The sequence below is a fragment of the Phyllobates terribilis genome, unplaced genomic scaffold, assembly GCF_046119375.1.
Source record: "Phyllobates terribilis strain yellow unplaced genomic scaffold, ASM4611937v1 Scaffold_4__5_contigs__length_816908805, whole genome shotgun sequence".
Lineage (NCBI taxonomy): Eukaryota > Metazoa > Chordata > Amphibia > Anura > Dendrobatidae > Phyllobates > Phyllobates terribilis.
In genome coordinates this window covers 691115522-691138010 of record NW_027362764.1, presented here as the reverse complement: position 1 = coordinate 691138010, position 22489 = coordinate 691115522, and the positions used below count along the sequence as shown (strand labels likewise).

At 51.0% G+C, this 22489-nt stretch overlaps 3 non-coding genes and 1 pseudogene across 3 annotated transcripts; all 4 read right to left on the bottom strand.

The window, feature by feature from the left end:
* Positions 1 to 4901: 4901 nt before the first annotated feature.
* On the bottom strand, positions 4902 to 5020 carry LOC141267408 (5S ribosomal RNA; annotated as a pseudogene).
* Positions 5021 to 6729: 1709 nt separating this feature from the next.
* Positions 6730 to 6848, bottom strand: LOC141266176 (5S ribosomal RNA). Its single transcript, XR_012320230.1, has one exon. It is a non-coding gene; the product is annotated as a 5S ribosomal RNA (ribosomal RNA).
* Positions 6849 to 8528: 1680 nt separating this feature from the next.
* Positions 8529 to 8647, bottom strand: LOC141266716 (5S ribosomal RNA). The gene has a single exon (XR_012320743.1). It is a non-coding gene; the product is annotated as a 5S ribosomal RNA (ribosomal RNA).
* Positions 8648 to 18441: 9794 nt separating this feature from the next.
* LOC141266257 (5S ribosomal RNA) lies at positions 18442 to 18560 on the bottom strand. Its single transcript, XR_012320308.1, has one exon. It is a non-coding gene; the product is annotated as a 5S ribosomal RNA (ribosomal RNA).
* Between the last annotated feature and the right edge of the window lie 3929 nt (positions 18561 to 22489).

Genomic DNA, 22489 nt, shown 5'->3' with positions numbered 1-22489 from the left:
CTGCCACACACTGAGCTTGACACCCTGGGCACGGACCGGGTCACCGCCACTCGGAGACTACAACCCCCATCTGATCCGGCTCCGGGTATTCCCCAAACAACACTGGCCCAGGGGGCGCATCAACTTTGGCGTAGTCGGCAGGATAACGTGCCCGCGACAACCGGGTACTGCGTGCCTGAAGAAAAGTTCACCGTTACCTCAAAAAGAAGTCTCCTGCCGGTTCCGGAGGGTCCCCGCCAACGGGCCCCATCACAGGTCGTTTCCCGCCGGTTGTCCGCCATTTGCAGCTTTTTCCCGCCATCCATGGAGTTTCCCGCCACTGGGAGACGATTCCCGCCATTTCCGAAGATTTCCCGCCTTGGGGGAGCGGACGCCATTATGGGCGTGCCAGAGGGTGGCAAAAGGCCACCTCCCATCGTGGGCCAGGTCGAAGAATGGCGCCAAAAGTGGAAACCGCCCCCACCAGCAGAGACTGTGATGATTGATATGTCCATCAGCGTGAGAGAACTGCCCCTGGAACTGACAATCACAAAGTTGCCCCGGGACCACCTTCAATGTGGGCGGAGACAAAAGAAAAGAACGAAGATGGGTGCCGCCTGGAGCAGTCCAGAGAGAGCGCACCCGGAGACGAGAAGCCTGGAGAAGAGTCCAGAGAAAGCACACCCGGAGATGGAGGGAGAGCCAGGCAGCACCGACCCAGTGGTCAGGAGCCTGATGCGGGCCGCCACTCCAGGCAGCACCGACCCAGTGGTCAGGAGCCTGTTGCCGGTCGCCACTCCAGAAAGCCTGCTGGAGATTCTAGCACAGCTCCCCCGAGATCGGGAGTGTGCACAGACTGCGCTGGAGGGCCTCGCACAGAGGTTGGCCCGGGTGCAACGAGAGACGTTGGCGGAGTGGAGCCGAGAGATGGCCCAGCAGACCGAGACTCGTCAGCGGAGCACGCCACCCGAGACGAGGAGACAGACCGCCTCTGAGGATGGCGCAGGAGGACTGAAGGCCGGAGACGGCGCCGAGAAGGGAGCCGAACGAATGGAGGCAGGTAAAGGGGACGTCACTACCCCGAGCCGGGAAACCGCGTGCCTGCCCCAGCTCCCCGTCGCAGAGCCCGAAGTACCCCCTGCGGTGCCCGTCGCTGCAACGTCACCGCCGCAGACTAGGCCTCAAACGGAAGCCGCGACCCCTGTGACGTCACACGCCTCGACCCCGAGCGTGGTCAAGCAGGAAGTACCATCGGCCTGGTCGCAAGGCCTAGTACCCCCGGGCGACGCAATACCAACAGCGCCCCCTACCTCCGCGGAGCCCCCGGCCTGGTCGCAGGGCCAAGTAACACAGGGCGCCGCCGTTCTTACGGTGCCCTTTACTTTCAAGGTGCCCCAGGCCTGGTCGCAAGGCCTGGTTAACCCGGGCGCCGCTACCACCACTGCACCCATAAAAACAAGAGTGCCGCACCTGGGTGAAGACCTGTTCGCCCAACATACGTGCCCGGATGGGCAGCCCTTCGTATGGCCCCAGGAATACATCCAGCTGGAGCTGCAAAAAGCAAGGGCCATGTGCGAACCCCTGATCCCGGCTCCAAAGCCCATAAAGAGGATCTCGCCCCCGCTAGAAGAGACCCAGTTTGAGTGGGATCCCACCGGAGAAGACCTCATGGGGTTCACTCAGGAGACTCGGGCAGCCGCAGCGGAGCGTGCAGAGTGCTGCCGCCAGCAGCTCGAGGTCTTTGAGAGGGAGCGGAGAGAGAGGCGGGTCCGGGAACAGCAAGCCCAAATAAGGAGCGCGGAGCAGAAGAGCCGGACCAGGAGAAACCCCCGTGCAGCGCATGGTCCCCGTACCATCGGGACTGTGATAAAGTTCAATCTGCAGCATGGGTGGGGTTTCATCAGGGATCACCGCACCCCAGGCGACGTCTTCGTGACCAGGAGAGACGTTGAGTCCCACCTACCGGAGGGACACAGAGGTCGTGACCTGTATTTAGGGGACGAGGTCACCTTCACCCGGCACAAGTGTGCCAAAGGACCCTACGCCCTCCATGTGCATCGCCTGACGGAGGAGGAGCTGCGGTGTGAGGAGGAGCAAGAGGACCCGGACGGGTCTGAAACTGAAACTGTCCACAAAGAAAGAGCAGGAGGACGCCGTCGTTGAGTACGGTAGTGAAGAGACTGTATATAGTTACCCGTAAGGGTACCAAAAACTGTTGCTGCTATTATAGTCCCCGTTGGGACCAGCGAATTGAACTGTTAACCCGTGTGTCCCCTATCCATAACCTGGCCGAGGACTGAGAGCGGCCACCTTCCCTATTGTATATAGTTGCGCTTCCTAAAGCGCCCCCTACTGGTTTTATAGGAAAACCATTTTCTTAAAGAAACTGTTGCACTATACCCGGTCACAAGTTGCACCGTGACCGGAGGTACCAGAAGACAAGAATGTTTCTAATGAAAAGTTTTTATGAAAAGTTTTATATGATGTTTTATTATGTTGTTTATGCAAAAATTGTATGTTTTGGTGTTTTGTTTTCTTACAGCCCGAGGACGTGCTGTGATTTACCAGGGGGGAATGTAGCACCCTGAGGATTCGGCTGCTACAGGGGTATTGCACCTCAAGCCAGAGGTGTGATATTCCACTCCCGGGTAAGGATGGAGTGTGGAGCTGAGCTCAGTAGGCTGCATGCACTACACACATCCCATTTCCGGAGGGCAGACCAACGGTACTCCCACTTAGAAATGTGCAGGTACGACCGAGTCTGTCCTTGGCTGGAGTGGGAGGGGGGGTGGAACATCCCAGTAGTGTAGGGGCAGATAGGGGGAGCAGTCTGGGTAAAGTTAGGAGCTCATTGGGTGCTGGTCACCTGAGCTCACACATAGAGGGAGTATATAAGGTGGGCACCATCTTAGGACAGGGTCTTTTTGCAGAGTGAGGGTCAGTCTGTCAGTCTTTTGTGGAGTGAGTAGAGGAAGAAAGCAGAAGAGCAGAGCAGCCCCAGGCCAAGAGAGAGGAGAAAGAAAGACCCAGAGGGGGAGAAAGAAGGAACTCTGAGAGCCCAAACTAAATCCAAGGGTGAAGAGTTGGCAACAGGGTACCGGATCCCAAGCTGGCAGAGGCTACAGCACAACTTAGCCAGAGACCGGAGGTCGTGGGCAGGATCTGCCACGACCACCCACTAAATCCACCCGGAAGGCAGACCAGGAATAGGGTCAGGGAACCCAGAGACAAGGGTTTACCACCAAGAGGCCCGAGGGAGCCGGACATAGGTGGATCCCTGGTGGGGAAGGCCAGAGAAGAGGACAGGACAGAAAGGGAGCTCAGAACCACGCTCCGGAACTACTTGGGGGTTGGCCGAGTCCAGGACCTGGTGGACGCAGCACGGCTCGGGTGGTCACTCAAGGCCGGAGTGACCGGTACAAAAACAGCAGTAAGTAAAAACCCTGAACTGCACAACCCGACTCTGACTCTCATTACCATCTTCACTGCACTTCCACAACCACCATCCTCTGCACCTGACCCCCTGAGGCCATACCCCTCCCGTTGGGGGTTATACTACCGAAGCTGCACAAACACCATCAGCCTCAGCGGACCCTGCTGCAGCGGCGGCCGTACTGACCGCAATTCAACGGGTGGCGTAGTCGACATAAAAGAACATCTAGTAACATCATAAGGACTGCCACACACTGAGCTTGACACCCTGGGCACGGACCGGGTCACCGCCACTCGGAGACTACAACCCCCATCTGATCCGGCTCCGGGTATTCCCCAAACAACACTGGCCCAGGGGGCGCGTCATTAGCTCCTGGGCAGCTGTCTGATTGGGTTAGTTACACAAGCTTCTTTGAAGAAGAAGACGTTACTTCTGCTGGCCCTCGTTAGGCGGTCGCCCTCTAAAACCATCCCCTGGGCAGCTGCTGAAAGCCTGGCCCCTTCACAGCGCGAGATGCTTTTAACGCCATCATTTGCATACGGCCGGCTGCGGGGTCAATAAGCACTCCTAGCCGTGGCAAGGAGCTCGGTGTGAGGCCTGGTAGAGGCGGCGGTGTTGCGTCCTTATCTTAGAGGTCTTGGGGGGCTTGGGACTTCCATCCTCTACTTTACGTAAGGTCGGTGTCCAGCAAGGCGCCACTCCATGCTAGCCGAGCTGCGCAAGATGGCAAAACGTCATCAAAATTGTCTACAATACCTGGTGTTCTCAGGAGGTGTCCCAACCAAGTATTTCCGAACCCATCTCTGCTTTGCTTCCGAGATCGGACGTATCCAAGGTGGTATGGCCAGTAGACGCTGCTTGGCCCATCGACCGGCCAGCCTTCCTCAGGCTCGCGTGGGGACGAGAACTCTGGCCGTTCTGGGGCGGTCTCCGAAGGACCGATGCATAGGCTGTGCCGTCCCTATAGGTGTTGTTTGTTGAGCAATGAAACACCTGCCGCATCAGATGTGTTTAAAAATGGCTCGGCGCAGGGTCTCCTGCAGGCTAAACCGTTCATCGCGGGGATGTGACAGAAAGAGCAAGCTGGACCCACAACTTGGGGTGGAGCGAAACGCCCAGGAGTGAATGAAGGAAGAGGGTGAGATGGTTGCGAGTGAATTTGAGCTGCTCTTCGGGGGGGTCGTGTGGCCTGCAAAGGTGTTTTGCTTGGGTTGTGCTGTAAACTGGCCTCCAGGTCAGCGGTGGTTGCCTCCAGTCATGCGGGAGTCGCTGGTCCTGGTGAAAAGAAGCCTAGTATTAAAAGTAAATAAGCAACAATGCTGGAGGTCCACGGTGATGAGAAGGATGCTGGTATTTTGCAAGGATTAAATAGCGCAAGAGAGAAAGCAAATGAAAAGAAGAAAGGAGCATGTGTGCGCTTGTGAAAAAAGGAATGGAAAAAAGGCATAGAGGAGAGTGACCCCTGCTGGTGGAAGTAAGAAAAAGCAAAAGCCTACAGCACCTGGTATTCCCAGGCAGTCTCCCATCCAAGTACTAACCAGGCCTGACCCTGCTTAGTTTCCGAGATCAGACGAGATCGGGTGTGTTCAGGGTGGTGTGGCCGGAGGAAGAGACAGGCCTCTCACTTGCTGCTTTTCTACTTTGACGTCCGGTTGCCGGCTGCCCTTTCCAGTGCTTAGTAAGACAAGGTGCTTTTGTGCTTTCCTTTCTCTTCACTTTTTTGCTGGCTCCTTAAAAAGGTCTTGTAGACAGAACGCCCCGCTCAGAGCCGCTGAGCTCACTGATCGGCTGCCGCGCTGTCGACGGAACGTCAGCGTCGCGGCCAATGCCACAGGCTGGGAGCAGCGGCGAGACTCACCGGTAGACCTGGGTAGGGTGAGTAGAGCTTGGTTAGTTGCTTTCTAATAGCCTGCAGCCGGGGATTAACTTTTAATGAAAGGGAGCAACCCTTTTGACTGTCTGCAGCACGCCGTACCTAGGAAGCGCACACTCACACACAGCGAGCATGCACAAGTTGCTCGCACGAGACCACATTCCCTATTTGCACCTGCAGCTTTTCCGCCACCATGCGTCAGACTCTCCTGCCTGTCTTATTATTATTTCAGGGCCTTAGCAGGAACCACCCCCTCAATTCCCTCCCGCTCCTTCCTAGCACTGAGGTTAGCTCCTGGGCAGCTGTCTGATTGGGTTAGTTACACAAGCTTCTTTGAAGAAGAAGACGTTACTTCTGCTGGCCCTCGTTAGGCGGTCGCCCTCTAAAACCATCCCCTGGGCAGCTGCTGAAAGCCTGGCCCCTTCACAGCGCGAGATGCTTTTAACGCCATCATTTGCATACGGCCGGGTGCGGGGTCAATAAGCACTCCTAGCCGTGGCAAGGAGCTCGGTGTGAGGCCTGGTAGAGGCGGCGGGGTTGCGTCCTTATCTTAGAGGTCTTGGGGGGCTTGGGAGGCTTGGGACTTCCAGCCTCTACTTTACGTAAGGTCGGTGTCCAGCAAGGCGCCACTCCATGCTAGCCGAGCTGGGCAAGATGGCAAAACGTCATCAAAATTGTCTACAATACCTGGTGTTCTCAGGAGGTGTCCCAACGAAGTATTTCCGAACCCATCTCTGCTTTGCTTCCGAGATCGGACGTATCCAAGGTGGTATGGCCAGTAGACGCTGCTTGGCCCATCGCCCGGCCAGCCTTCCTCAGGCTCGCGTGGGGACGAGAACTCTGGCCGTTCTGGGGCGGTCTCCGAAGGACCGATGCATAGGCTGTGCCGTCCCTATAGGTGTTGTTTGTTGAGCAATGAAACACCTGCCGCATCAGATGTGTTTAAAAATGGCTCGGCGCAGGGTCTCCTGCAGGCTAAACCGTTCATCGCGGGGATGTGACAGAAAGAGCAAGCTGGACCCGCAACTTGGGGTGGAGCGAAACGCCCAGGAGTGAATGAAGGAAGAGGGTGAGATGGTTGCGAGTGAATTTGAGCTGCTCTTCGGGGGGGGGGTCGTGTGGCCTGCAAAGGTGTTTTGCTTGGGTTGTGCTGTAAACTAGCCTCCAGGTTACCAGTGGTTGCCTCCAGGTCAGCGGTGGTTGCCTCCAGTCATGCGGGAGTCGCTGGTCCTGGTGAAAAGAAGCCTAGTATTAAAAGTAAATAAGCAACAATGCTGGAGGTCCACGGTAATGAGAAGGATGCTGGTATTTTGCAAGGATTAAATACCGCAAGAGAGAAAGCAAATGAAAAGAAGAAAGGAGCATGTGTGCGCTTGTGAAAAAAGGAATGGAAAAAAGGCATAGAGGAGAGTGACCCCTGCTGGTGGAAGTAAGAAAAAGCAAAAGCCTACAGCACCTGGTATTCCCAGGCGGTCTGCCATCCAAGTACTAACCAGGCCCGACTCTGCTTAACTTCCGAGATCAGACGAGATCGGGCGTGTTCAGGGTGGTGTGGCCATAGGCGGAGACAAGCCTCTCACTTGCTGCTTTTCTACTTTGACGTCCGGTTGCCGGCTGCCCTTTCCAGTGCTTAGTAAGACAAGGTGCTGTTGTGCTTTCCTTTCTCTTCACTTTTTTGCTGGCTCCTTAAAAAGGTCTTGTAGACAGAACGCCCCGCTCAGAGCCGCTGAGCTCACTGATCGGCTGCCGCGCTGTCGACGGAACGTCAGCGTCGCGGCCAATGCCACAGGCCGGGAGCAGCGGCAAGACTCACCGTTAGACCTGGGTAGGGTGAGTAGAGCGCGGGTTAGTTGCTTTCTAATAGCCTGCAGCCAGGGATTAACTTTTAATGAAAGGGAGCAACCCTTTTGACTGTCTGCAGCGCGCCGTACCTAGGAAGCGCACACTCACACACAGCGAGCATGCACAAGTTGCTCGCACGAGACCACATTCCCTATTTGCACCTGCAGCTTTTCCGCCACCATGCGTCAGACTCTCCTGCCTGTCTTATTATTATTTCAGGGCCTTAGCAGGAACCACCCCCTCAATTCCCTCCCGCTCCTTACTAGCACTGAGGTTAGCTCCTGGGCAGCTGTCTGATTGGGTTAGTTACACAAGCTTCTTTGAAGAAGAAGACGTTACTTCTGCTGGCCCTCGTTAGGCGGTCGCCCTCTAAAACCATCCCCTGGGCAGCTGCTGAAAGCCTGGCCCCTTCACAGCGCGAGATGCTTTTAACGCCATCATTTGCATACGGCCGGCTGCGGGGTCAATAAGCACTCCTAGCCGTGGCAAGGAGCTCGGTGTGAGGCCTGGTAGAGGCGGCGGGGTTGCGTCCTTATCTTAGAGGTCTTGGGGGGCTTGGGACTTCTATCCTCTACTTTACATAAGGTCGGTGTCCAGCAAGGCGCCACTCCATGCTAGCCGAGCTGCGCAAGATGGCAAAACGTCATCAAAATTGTCTACAATACCTGGTGTTCTCAGGAGGTGTCCCAACCAAGTATTTCTGAACCCATCTCTGCTTTGCTTCCGAGATCGGACGTATCCAAGGTGGTATGGCCAGTAGACGCTGCTTGGCCCATCGACCGGCCAGCCTTCCTCAGGCTCGCGTGGGGACGAGAACTCTGGCCGTTCTGGGGCGGTCTCCGAAGGACCGATGCATAGGCTGTGCCGTCCCTATAGGTGTTGTTTGTTGAGCAACGAAACACCTGCCGCATCAGATCTGTTTAAAAATGGCTCGGCGCAGGGTCTCCTGCAGGCTAAACCGTTCATCGCGGGGATGTGACAGAAAGAGCAAGCTGGACCCACAACTTGGGGTGGAGCGAAACGCCCAGGAGTGAATGAAGGAAGAGGGTGAGATGGTTGCGAGTGAATTTGAGCTGCTCTTCGGGGGGGGGGTAGTGTGGCCTGCAAAGGTGTTTTGCTTGGGTTGTGCTGTAAACTGGCCTCCAGGTCAGCGGTGGTTTCCTCCAGTCATGCGGGAGTCGCTGGTCCTGGTGAAAAGAAGCCTAGTATTAAAAGTAAATAAGCAACAATGCTGGAGGTCCACGGTGATGAGAAGGATGCTGGTATTTTGCAAGGATTAAATAGCGCAAGAGAGAAAGCAAATGAAAAGAAGAAAGGAGCATGTGTGCGCTTGTGAAAAAAGGAATGGAAAAAAGGCATAGAGGAGAGTGACCCCTGCTGGTGGAAGTAAGAAAAAGCAAAAGCCTACAGCACCTGGTATTCCCAGGCAGTCTCCCATCCAAGTACTAACCAGGCCCAACCCTGCTTAGCTTCCAAGATCAGACAAGATCAGGCGTGTTCAGGGTGGTGTGGCTGTAGGCAGAGACAGGCCTCTCACTTGCTGCTTTTCTACTTTGACGTCCGGTTGCCGGCTGCCCTTTCCAGTGCTTAGTAAGATAAGGTGCTTTTGTGCTTTCCTTTCTCTTCAGTTTTTTGCTGGCTCCTTAAAAAGGTCTTGTAGACAGAACGCCCCGCTCAGAGCCGCTGAGCTCACTGATCGGCTGCCGCGCTGTCGACGGAACGTCAGCGTCGCGGCCAATGCCACAGGCCGGGAGCAGCGGCGAGACTCACCGGTAGACCTGGGTAGGGTGAGTAGAGCGCGGTTAGTTGCTTTCTAATAGCCTGCAGCCGGGGATTAACTTTTAATGAAAGGGAGCAACCCTTTTGACTGTCTGCAGCGCGCCGTACCTAGGAAGCGCACACTCACACACAGCGAGCATGCACAAGTTGCTCGCACGAGACCACATTCCCTATTTGCACCTGCAGCTTTTCCGCCACCATGCGTCAGACTCTCCTGCCTGTCTTATTATTATTTCAGGGCCTTAGCAGGAACCACCCCCTCAATTCCCTCCCGCTCCTTCCTAGCACTGAGGTTAGCTCCTGGGCAGCTGTCTGATTGGGTTAGTTACACAAGCTTCTTTGAAGAAGAAGACGTTACTTCTGCTGGCCCTCGTTAGGCGGTCGCCCTCTAAAACCATCCCCTGGGCAGCTGCTGAAAGCCTGGCCCCTTCACAGCGCGAGATGCTTTTAACGCCATCATTTGCATACGGCCGGCTGCGGGGTCAATAAGCACTCCTAGCCGTGGCAAGGAGCTCGGTGTGAGGCCTGGTAGAGGCGGCGGGGTTGCGTCCTTATCTTAGAGGTCTTGGGGGGCTTGGGACTTCCATCCTCTACTTTACGTAAGGTCGGTGTCCAGTGTTAGGATCATTCAGCCATGGAGGGTCCTTGTTGGAGTCGGGGTATCCCCGTAACAAGAAATACACAGACACGTAGTGTATAATCAAGTACTGGGAAGCCCCTGAGCGCGTCAGCCTCTATAGGTGCTGTCCCTTTATTTATACTAATAATCTTAGTTTTTTTGTCACACATGCGCAGTAAAATGCCTTTGTTTCACAAGCAGTGAAGTGATGATTCATAACAGTGGAATGTTGATAAGAAAGTTTCATAAACAGAAAAGTGATAACAGTAGAAGGTTGCTGAGACAGCTAAAAACAAGTTACAATCTAATTTCTGGGCGTCAGTCCAAATGTCCAGATAAGGGAAGAATAACTTCATCTGTGTCTTACATCGTAGTCTTGGGTGAAGTATAACTCCTATCATCCTCTCAGTCCCCCCTTTGATTCTTCCTTATGGACTTTTGGTAGAAAACCTGGTCCGGGAGTTCTTTTCTTTCATATTCTTGAGTCCGTGTTACAAAGCTTATTTATGCATATTAAAATAATTTTTAATCCTATTTTAAACACTACATATATGACTACTATAATTAGCACAATCTGTAATATACCTTGCAGAATTCCAGCCACCCAACCTCCAATACCCTTAAACCAGTTCTTTGGGTTGAGAAAGGAGAAGGTGTCTGACCACCAGCTATCTTTATTTTGGTCATTGTGTCTGTCATATTCATCCCGTAATCGTTGTATATCTGCCAGCTTGAACCTCATACTCATTGTACTGTTTGGATCTATGTAATGACAACAGGTTGGACCAATAATTTGACACATTCCTCCCTGGGCCGCAGTTAGGTAGTCTAACACTACAGTATGTTGATTAGTAACAATTATAAGTTGATTTTGGACAGCTATACTAGTATTAAGTATATCCATAATATCCCATATCTGATCATCTAGATAGTCGGTGGCCTGAACTAATTTATCCCACATCTGCATCAACATTGGATACACAAAGAAAGTGCTGAATATTTTATTAGGAATTCCCATTTGGACCACATGTGGCCTACCTGAAGGTCTAGGCGAGTTGTCGGCTGCTCTTTTGTATAGTGTGTGTTTAGGTACTGCTTGCATATCTACCTGCTGATTCTGAACTATAAATGTGGCCGGTGTTAAGCGTCCTAGAGTACATGCACCTTTTATTCCTACTGGGAGCCATTTGTATGCTCCATTTCCACAAATCCAGAAGGTTCCTTCAGGCAGATCCCATATTGCAGAGTGTTGGAGCACCAACCTATGTACCAAATCTAAAAATTTAGATACATTCTGAAGTATACACCAAGGGGGTTTTTGACCTAATGGACTACAGTATCCTGCATCTGGATTTTCACAAGTCGGTGTACCTGGGTCATATGCACTTGATTCATTACATAATATATTACCTGGTATCTTTGAACATGTATCATTGTTTCCATCGGGGAATAATTGTGAATATTTCCAACCATTATTGTGTATGTATTTTTCTACTATATCAGGTTTAAAAGGTTGAGAAGAAGATACTGTGCTACTAAAACTGAGTTGTATATTTTCTGTAGGAATTAACCCTAAGTCTGTTAGTCCCGTCTTATTTCTAGGAACCCATACACCTCCTTTAAACGCTAAATATTGTAAGTTGTTTATTTTTCCGGTCATATTACCTTGCCACCAGGGAAATCCCACCCACCCCACAACTGGGATGGCAACAGTGGTGTTCCATAATCTAGAATTAACGGTTTGGTTATTTGCTAATTTGTCTGAGCAATTAGTCCATGTAAACACTTCCTCAGGGGTCATGGGTACGGCCAGGAAGGGTATGCTCGTGGCTGATATTGGAGAATGCGTACAAATCCAACAGTCTGCTATTTTCTGTCCGCCATCGAGCAGCCCGTTTACCAATGTCTCATGATGTTTTATAAATTTATTATCTGCAGGTTTTGGGGAACTTAGTTTATCCCACAGGTCTCCCTGATCTATCGTTATAGCTAACACAAGTACAATCACCACTATTTCTTTTTGCAATGGCTTGCATGTACCCATGCTGATTTTCCTTCCAATTTTACTGCAGTTGGAGTTGTCAATAACACCTGATATGGACCCTCAAATCTGGGTTCTAGCGTTCTTCTGTTATGTCTTTTTACGTAAACTTCGTCTCCTGGTTGCAGCTTGTGCGTTCCCTCAATGGAATCAGGATCTGGAATGGAAGAGAACACTAAAGAGTGTATTTTAGACACATGCTTACATAAATTTTGTACATAAGCAGTTAAGCTTTCAGTTTCTAACATTAAAGTCTGTGGGAAATACAATCCTGTATTGGCAACTCTACCAAACAATATTTCATGGGGGGTGAGTTTGCTCTTTCCCTGGGGGGTGTTTCTGACTGAATACAATGCTATTGGGAGACACTCAGTCCATGGTTTCTGTGTTTCTGCCATGGCTTTCTGTATTTTTAACTTAAGTGTTCCATTCATTCTCTCAACCTTACCAGAACTCTGTGGGTGGTAAGGGGTGTGTAGTTCACTTTTTATACACAACATTTTCATTACATTCTGAAAGATCTCTCCAGTAAAATGTGTACCTCTATCTGACTCGATCACTTCTGGGATACCATAACGGGGTACCAGTTCATGTGCTATTTTTACTGCAGTGACTTTAGCCGTGGCTGTATGAACTGGATAAGCCTCTGGCCACCCCGAAAACATGTCCACACATACCAGTACATACTCATAGTGTCCATGCTTAGGCATCTGGATGTAATCGATCTGAAGTCTCTGGAACGGATATAGTGGTCTTACATGGTGCTTCTGGGGGGTCTTAACAGTCTGTCCTGGATTGTGGGCTAAACAGATTTCACAAGAACCACATTTTGCTCGAGCTACCTGGCCGAACCCTGGGGCTAACCACTTCTGTCTGACCCTCTGTATCATACCGTTTGCAGACACATGTGTAGGTCCGTGGGCTTCACTGACCACAACAGGGTACCACGCTCGGGGGAGACAAAGCTCATCTCCTTTTCTCCATAGTCCTTCTTTTTCTTCTGCCCCCTGTTTCTGCCACTCTTCTTTTTCTTCTCTACTCACCTGCTGGTGGGCTTCTTTGAGCCGTGTAATTAAGTCAAATTCTGATACTGCACTAATAGTGTGGTCAGTTGTCAGAGGTTTTACTGCAGCTCGCTTAGCAGCCTTGTCGGCTCGGTCATTACCCCTAGCTATCTCGGTGTCGAGTCTTACATGTGCAGGTACTTTTATTACTGCTACTTGTTTGGTTGAGGCAGCTGATTCTAGGATTTGTCTAATCATTTGTCCATGTTTTACTGGTTGACCTGAAGCTGTCATGTAACCTCTAGCTCTCCATATACATCCAAAATCATGTACAATACCATATGCATATCTAGAATCAGTAAAAATATTAGCGTTTTTTTCTTTTGCTAACTGTAATGCTCGTATTAGAGCTAATAGTTCAGCTTCCTGGGCTGAACAGCTGGCCTGCATTGGCTCAGCTTCAATAACATCATGATCTGATACAATGGCATAACCTGTGTGAAAGTTACCAGTTTCATCTGCATACCTACTACCATCTATATACATATGTAGGTCTGGATTGTCAAGAGGGGTGTCCTGTACATTAGGTAGCCCTTGTGTTTCTTGTTCTATACACTGTAAGCAATCATGTATTATATTGTCTTGTTCGTGGTATTGTAAAAAATTTTCATCTTCGTCTTCCTGACCTCCTTCCACTCCCCCCTTTGTCTCTAGTGGTAACAGAGTGGCTAAATTTAGAGACAATATGCGGCGAAAAGTGAGGTTTGGTGGCATTAGTAAGGAGCATTGTAATCTAAGATGTCTAGCCATTGAAATGTGTTTTGGCAATACCTGATTCAGTATGCCATGTACATCATGTGTAGTTTGTACTATTAAGGCATGGTCTAGTACTATTTCTGAGGCTTTTTCTACCAAAAGAGAGACAGCTGCTACTACTCTGACACATGATGGTGCAGCTTTGGTAACATTATCTAATTGAGCAGAATAGTATGCGACAGGTCTTTGTTTATTTTCATGTTTCTGTGTTAGTACTCCTGTAGCATGATTAGACATTTCCGCAGCCATTAATTGGAATGGTTTGGCGTAGTCTGGGATTCCCAAGGCCGGGGCTGACATGAGACCTTTCTTGAGGTCTTGAAAGGCTATGAGCGCTGATTCAGTTAACTGAAAAGGCTCGATTTTTAAACAATCATATAGAGGTTGCATAAGCTGACTAGCATGTATAACCCATTGTCTGCAGTGTGATACTATTCCCAAAAATGCTCTTAATGTTTTGTAGTTCTTGGGAGGAACAAGATCTCTAATGATTTTTAGTCTGTCGGCGGTGAGGTGCCGAATACCTTGTGAAATGCAGTGTCCTAGAAATACTACCGTAGTCATACAAAGTTGTACTTTTTTCTTGTTAACTTTACAGCCCATGTCTGCTAGAAATATTAACAATCTTATTGTGTTGCTGTTTGCGGACTCTTGAGCAGGGGCACATAATAATAGGTCATCAACATATTGAAGAATTACAACCTCATCCGTAGGTTTGAAATTTTGAAGAACTGATCTCATAGCTTCTGAGTACAAGGTAGGTGAATGTATCATACCCTGTGGTAATCTTGTCCATGCTAATTGTCTATTCTTAAATGTAAATGCAAACAGTTTGTAACAGTCTGGGTGTAATGGTACTGAAAAAAATGCATTTGATAAGTCTATGACAGAAAATACTCGTGCTGTTGCTGGGATCTGTGATAGCAACGTGTGTGGATTTGGCACAACAGGAGTAATAGGTTCCAAAATTTTATTTATCTCTCTTAAATCATGTACCATCCGGTATCTAGCAGCTGACCCCTCAGTAGATTTCTTTTTTACGGGGTACAACGGTGTATTGGCTGGTGACTTTACTTCTATCAGTACTCCAGTTTTTAGATAATCTTTTATCTGTTCTCCTATGGCGTGTTCTTGTTGGGCACTAATAGGATACTGTCTCAATTGGGGTAGTGTCACACCTGGAACAGGAGTGACTTTTACTGGAGCTATTGGCATTAGTCCTACATCGGTGTCATGTTGTGCCCATAATTTTTCTGGTACCTCAGAAAGATCTAAAATAATTTGGGTAGGGGCAGGATCTTTCTCATCCTCTAAGGCTTGGACTTTTACAATGTTTTCTAGAGACTCTTGGTCATCAGGCACCAAAATTTGGACTCTACCATCCTCCAAAAATTGGATATTCATTTCTGTCTGCTTTAATAGGTCTGTACCTAGAAGACAAGTAGGTGCCCCTTTGACAAAAAGAAATTTAGATAAAAATATTTTAGATCCTATCTTTGTTTCAAGGGGAATACTATATGGGAGTGGCCTGATTCCTCCATCATACCCTTCGGTATAGGTTACATCATCTGATAAACAATCAGCATTTGGTAAGGCGTCTTCATTGAGGACGGAGGAAGTTGCTCCGGTATCTATTAGAAAAGGGCATTGTTTTCCTGCTACTTTTACCTGAATTATTGGGCGCCTTCCAGTCAAAGTGGTTTGCATCACGTCTAGTCACTCGCTTGCTGCAGAAGCAGAAGCCTGTACTGTCTTTTCTTGTGATTCTCTTGGGACATAGGTACCATCTTCTATATCCCTGGCTTTTTTCCTGCATTCTCTAATCCAATGTCCTGGTTTCTTACAGTAGTGACATGGATTAGTTTTCTTATCCAAGTTCCCTTTGTCATAGGTCTGATTTGATCTGTTGTTTTTATTGACCAGACTATTATTTGCTGCTACTCTGACGGGTTTGGATGCTGCCTCACGCATATCCATTTCTATCCCTAATAGTTTTTGTCTGACTATCTGGGGATCATCTAAGGTTCTCCAATCAGGAGTTGCAGCCTTGAACTTTTCCCTAAGTTTTGGGTTAAGATTCTCTATAAAAGTTTTTGTCATCAGTCGAATGACTCCTTCATTGGTAAGGTCCATTCCCTCGTCTCTGTAACTGTTTTCTACCGCTAAGTAGTATTCATCTACAGGCTGTCCTGACTTCTGGGAGACAGTTCCTGAAGTCCCTCTCATTCGTTGTTTAGTTCTCATAAACTCCATAAGTCTGATCATAAAATTCTGTCCTGACAGTGCGGTATTTGGATCCTCACCATCTACTGGTTGAGGTCTATGAGGTTCTATAACTGTCATCAATTCCTGATACAACCCTGGTGTCATTTTCATTCTACATAATTCTGTCCCATCTGACCATGTTCCATTATGGGTGTGTATTATCTGCTGTATGTACGTAGCAAATCTTAGTGGGCATTGTATTGGATCTGGTGCATTCTGAAGTAGGGACATTCCCTCAGCGGGGGTCCATGGAAAATATTGTCTAGTCTGATGGTATCTAGTTACTCTACGCGGTGGATTGCCACCATCTTCTTCTCTGTATGGTCGACTGAGGATACGCACTGGTGCCAACATATCATGTGGTCGTGGTGCTCCACATCCTGCACATGTGTCTCTCCAGTCTGGATTCTGGAGTCCACAGTTTGTACATGTCCATCCACCCGGACCCCGAAAATCAGGATACAGTGTGGGTTCTGACCTGGGCTGATATGGTGGTGCCAATGGGTTCATTTGTTTACTGTTTTCTGTTTGTACAATGGGACCCTGTCTGACTGGAGTTCTCCATAATCCATTGTCTTTATTAAAAGTCCAATGGTCTGTCTCTGCTGTTTTTGATAGTTCGACCATGGCCTCTACTTGTTCCTGCCATCCTTTGTCTCTTATCACTCCTGCTTTTCTAACCCAAATGTCCTCCCATAGTTTCCTGTTGAACCTGTCATGCCTTGCTACCTGAAAAGTTTTGCAAACTTTCCCTAAATTCTTAGTTGCTTCTACACCACACCTTTCTTTCACGATTGTATAGACATCTTGTTCATCATTTGTGGTCTTAGTCTGTTTGTTGCCCATTTTTCCTGACTATTCCTACCTTAGGAGGCTTTTTGGGTTAGATAAAATATATTCTATATTTTACCTTTCCTCGTTACCTATTCTGTCCTAAGGAGCCAGTATCTGAAACGGTTTCTCTGGACCGTTTTGTCTGAAGTGTAGAGTAATTCTAACACATATATATATGGCAACAAGGGCAAGACCAACAATACATAAAATGAACCATACAGTCTCCATTATATATCGTGTCCCTGGAGTATTATCATTACTTCCATGGGCTCATTCTGTCAATCTCTTATCCGTCAAAAAGGAGGACAAAGGTTCGGGAGTTAAGCGTGAGCGAAGGTTTCCCCGAAAGGACACAACCTTATGACTCAGTTAGGCAATCTCCGTAATACTTATGTCATCTACCTTAGTGCGGCTTATGAGGCTATTCCCGACATCCACATCTCTTTCATACCATCCGTTTCATAACCTTCTCTGACCTCTCCTTCGGCAGATCCTACAGTATATACATGAATGACCCGAGCTATAGGTATCCTTCTCTACTAGTTCCTCAATCCCAACACAAGATATGCATGAAATTTACGGACTATCGCAGAGCAGATGTAAGAGAACTAACAGTGTCTCTTACCTGGCCAGGTTTGTCATCTGCTGTTCCGATGTCCCAATCTCAGCGGTTACTCGTGCCGGTCGATGAACTTGAAGGAATACGCAGACCTCGGGTCCCTGTTTCGGGCGCCAGGAATTGTTAGGATCATTCAGCCATGGAGGGTCCTTGTTGGAGTCGGGGTATCCCCGTAACAAGAAATACACAGACACGTAGTGTATAATCAAGTACTGGGAAGCCCCTGAGCGCGTCAGCCTCTATAGGTGCTGTCCCTTTATTTATACTAATAATCTTAGTTTTTTTGTCACACATGCGCAGTAAAATGCTTTTGTTTCACAAGCAGTGAAGTGATGATTCATAACAGTGGAATGTTGATAAGAAAGTTTCATAAACAGAAAAGTGATAACAGTAGAAGGTTGCTGAGACAGCTAAAAACAAGTTACAATCTAATTTCTGGGCGTCAGTCCAAATGTCCAGATAAGGGAAGAATAACTTCATCTGTGTCTTACATCGTAGTCTTGGGTGAAGTATAACTCCTATCATCCTCTCACCAGCAAGGCGCCACTCCATGCTAGCCGAGCTGCGCAAGATGGCAAAACGTCATCAAAATTGTCTACAATACCTGGTGTTCTCAGGAGGTGTCCCAACCAAGTATTTCCAAACCCATCTCTGCTTTGCTTCCGAGATCGGACGTATCCAAGGTGGTATGGCCAGTAGACGCTGCTTGGCCCATCGACCGGCCAGCCTTCCTCAGGCTCGCGTGGGGACGAGAACTCTGGCCGTTCTGGGGCGGTCTCCGAAGTACCGATGCATAGGCTGTGCCGTCCCTATAGGTGTTGTTTGTTGAGCAATGAAACACCTGCCGCATCAGATGTGTTTAAAAATGGCTCGGCGCAGGGTCTCCTACAGGCTAAACCGTTCATCGCGGGGATGTGACAGAAAGAGCAAGCTGGACCCACAACTTGGGGTGGAGCGAAACGCCCAGGAGTGAATGAAGGAAGAGGGTGAGATGGTTGCGAGTGAATTTGAGCTGCTCTTCGGGGGGGTCGTGTGGCCTGCAAAGGTGTTTTGCTTGGGTTGTGCTGTAAACTGGCCTCCAGGTCAGCGGTGGTTTCCTCCAGTCATGCGGGAGTCGCTGGTCCTGGTGAAAAGAAGCCTAGTATTAAAAGTAAATAAGCAACAATGCTGGAGGTCCACGGTGATGAGAAGGATGCTGGTATTTTGCAAGGATTAAATAGCGCAAGAGAGAAAGCAAATGAAAAGAAGAAAGGAGCATGTGTGCGCTTGTGAAAAAAGGAATGGAAAAAAGGCATAGAGGAGAGTGACCCCTGCTGGTGGAAGTAAGAAAAAGCAAAAGCCTACAGCACCTGGTATTCCCAGGCGGTCTCCCATCCAAGTACTAACCAGGCCCAACCCTGCTTAGCTTCCAAGATCAGACAAGATTGGGCGTGTTCAGGGTGGTGTGGCAGTAGGCAGAGACAGGCCTCTCACTTGCTGCTTTTCCACTTTGACGTCCGGTTGCCGGCTGCCCTTTCCAGTGCTTAGTAAGATAAGGTGCTTTTGTGCTTTCCTTTCTCTTCAGTTTTTTGCTGGCTCCTTAAAAAGGTCTTGTAGACAGAACGCCCCGCTCAGAGACGCTGAGCTCACTGATCGGCTGCCGCGCTGTCGACGGAATGTCAGCGTCGCGGCCAATGCCACAGGCCGGGAGCAGCGGCGAGACTCACCGGTAGACCTGGGTAGGGTGAGTAGAGCGCGGTTAGTTGCTTTCTAATAGCCTGCAGCCGGGGATTAACTTTTAATGAAAGGGAGCAACCCTTTTGACTGTCTGCAGCGCGCCGTACCTAGGAAGCGCACACTCACACACAGCGAGCATGCACAAGTTGCTCGCACGAGACCACATTCCCTATTTGCACCTGCAGCTTTTCCGCCACCATGCGTCAGACTCTCCTGCCTGTCTTATTATTATTTCAGGGCCTTAGCAGGAACCACCCCCTCAATTCCCTCCCGCTCCTTCCTAGCACTGAGGTTAGTGTAGCACCCTGAGGATTCGGCTGCTACAGGGGTATTGCACCTCAAGCCAGAGGTGTGATATTCCACTCTCAGGTAAGGATGGAGTGTGGAGCTGAGCTCAGTAGGCTGCATGCACTACACACATCCCATTTCCGGAGGGCAGACCAACGGTACTCCCACTTAGAAATGTGCAGGTACGACCGAGTCTGTCCTTGGCTGGAGTGGGGGGGGGGTGGAACATCCCAGTAGTGTAGGGGCAGATAGGGGGAGCAGTCTGGGTAAAGTTAGGAGCTCATTGGGTGCTGGTCACCTGAGCTCACACATAGAGGGAGTATATAAGGTGGGCACCATCTTAGGACAGGGTCTTTTTGCAGAGTGAGGGTCAGTCTGTCAGTCTTTTGTGGAGTGAGTAGAGGAAGAAAGCAGAAGAGCAGAGCAGCCCCAGGCCAAGAGAGAGGAGAAAGAAAGACCCAGAGGGGGAGAAAGAAGGAACTCTGAGAGCCCAAACTAAATCCAAGGGTGAAGAGTTGGCAACAGGGTACCGGATCCCAAGCTGGCAGAGGCTACAGCACACCTTAGCCAGAGACCGGAGGTCGTGGGCAGGATCTGCCACGACCACCCACTAAATCCACCCGGAAGGCAGACCAGGAATAGGGTCAGGGAACCCAGAGACAAGGGTTTACCACCAAGAGGCCCGAGGGAGCCGGACATAGGTGGATCCCTGGTGGGGAAGGCCAGAGAAGAGGACAGGACAGAAAGGGAGCTCAGAACCACGCTCCGGAACTACTTGGGGGTTGGTCGAGTCCAGGACCTGGTGGACGCAGCACGGCTCGGGTGGTCACTCAAGGCCGGAGTGACCGGTACAAAAACAGCAGTAAGTAAAAACCCTGAACTGCACAACCCGACTCTGACTCTCATTACCATCTTCACTGCACTTCCACAACCACCATCCTCTGCACCTGACCCCCTGAGGCCATACCCCTCCCGTTGGGGGTTATACTACCGAAGCTGCACAAACACCATCAGCCTCAGCGGACCCTGCTGCAGCGGCGGCCGTACTGACCGCAATTCAACGGGTGGCGTAGTCGACATAAAAGAACATCTAGTAACATCATAAGGACTGCCACACACTGAGCTTGACACCCTGGGCACGGACCGGGTCACCGCCACTCGGAGACTACAACCCCCATCTGATCCGGCTCCGGGTATTCCCCAAACAACACTGGCCCAGGGGGCGCATCAACTTTGGCGTAGTCGGCAGGATAACGTGCCCGCGACAACCGGGTACTGCGTGCCTGAAGAAAAGTTCACCGTTACCTCAAAAAGAAGTCTCCTGCCGGTTCCGGAGGGTCCCCGCCAACGGGCCCCATCACAGGTCGTTTCCCGCCGGTTGTCCGCCATTTGCAGCTTTTTCCCGCCATCCATGGAGTTTCCCGCCACTGGGAGACGATTCCCGCCATTTCCGAAGATTTCCCGCCTTGGGGGAGCGGACGCCATTATGGGCGTGCCAGAGGGTGGCAAAAGGCCACCTCCCATCGTGGGCCAGGTCGAAGAATGGCGCCAAAAGTGGAAACCGCCCCCACCAGCAGAGACTGTGATGATTGATATGTCCATCAGCGTGAGAGAACTGCCCCTGGAACTGACAATCACAAAGTTGCCCCGGGACCACCTTCAATGTGGGCGGAGACAAAAGAAAAGAACGAAGATGGGTGCCGCCTGGAGCAGTCCAGAGAGAGCGCACCCGGAGACGAGAAGCCTGGAGAAGAGTCCAGAGAAAGCACACCCGGAGATGGAGGGAGAGCCAGGCAGCACCGACCCAGTGGTCAGGAGCCTGATGCGGGCCGCCACTCCAGGCAGCACCGACCCAGTGGTCAGGAGCCTGTTGCCGGTCGCCACTCCAGAAAGCCTGCTGGAGATTCTAGCACAGCTCCCCCGAGATCGGGAGTGTGCACAGACTGCGCTGGAGGGCCTCGCACAGAGGTTGGCCCGGGTGCAACGAGAGACGTTGGCGGAGTGGAGCCGAGAGATGGCCCAGCAGACCGAGACTCGTCAGCGGAGCACGCCACCCGAGACGAGGAGACAGACCGCCTCTGAGGATGGCGCAGGAGGACTGAAGGCCGGAGACGGCGCCGAGAAGGGAGCCGAACGAATGGAGGCAGGTAAAGGGGACGTCACTACCCCGAGCCGGGAAACCGCGTGCCTGCCCCAGCTCCCCGTCGCAGAGCCCGAAGTACCCCCTGCGGTGCCCGTCGCTGCAACGTCACCGCCGCAGACTAGGCCTCAAACGGAAGCCGCGACCCCTGTGACGTCACACGCCTCGACCCCGAGCGTGGTCAAGCAGGAAGTACCATCGGCCTGGTCGCAAGGCCTAGTACCCCCGGGCGACGCAATACCAACAGCGCCCCCTACCTCCGCGGAGCCCCCGGCCTGGTCACAGGGCCAAGTAACACAGGGCGCCGCCGTTCTTACGGTGCCCTTTACTTTCAAGGTGCCCCAGGCCTGGTCGCAAGGCCTGGTTAACCCGGGCGCCGCTACCACCACTGCGCCCATAAAAACAAGAGTGCCGCACCTGGGTGAAGACCTGTTCGCCCAACATACGTGCCCGGATGGGCAGCCCTTCGTATGGCCCCAGGAATACATCCAGCTGGAGCTGCAAAAAGCAAGGGCCATGTGCGAACCCCTGATCCCGGCTCCAAAGCCCATAAAGAGGATCTCGCCCCCGCTAGAAGAGACCCAGTTTGAGTGGGATCCCACCGGAGAAGACCTCATGGGGTTCACTCAGGAGACTCGGGCAGCCGCAGCGGAGCGTGCAGAGTGCTGCCGCCAGCAGCTCGAGGTCTTTGAGAGGGAGCGGAGAGAGAGGCGGGTCCGGGAACAGCAAGCCCAAATAAGGAGCGCGGAGCAGAAGAGCCGGACCAGGAGAAACCCCCGTGCAGCGCATGGTCCCCGTACCATCGGGACTGTGATAAAGTTCAATCTGCAGCATGGGTGGGGTTTCATCAGGGATCACCGCACCCCAGGCGACGTCTTCGTGACCAGGAGAGACGTTGAGTCCCACCTACCGGAGGGACACAGAGGTCGTGACCTGTATTTAGGGGACGAGGTCACCTTCACCCGGCACAAGTGTGCCAAAGGACCCTACGCCCTCCATGTGCATCGCCTGACGGAGGAGGAGCTGCGGTGTGAGGAGGAGCAAGAGGACCCGGACGGGTCTGAAACTGAAACTGTCCACAAAGAAAGAGCAGGAGGACGCCGTCGTTGAGTACGGTAGTGAAGAGACTGTATATAGTTACCCGTAAGGGTACCAAAAACTGTTGCTGCTATTATAGTCCCCGTTGGGACCAGCGAATTGAACTGTTAACCCGTGTGTCCCCTATCCATAACCTGGCCGAG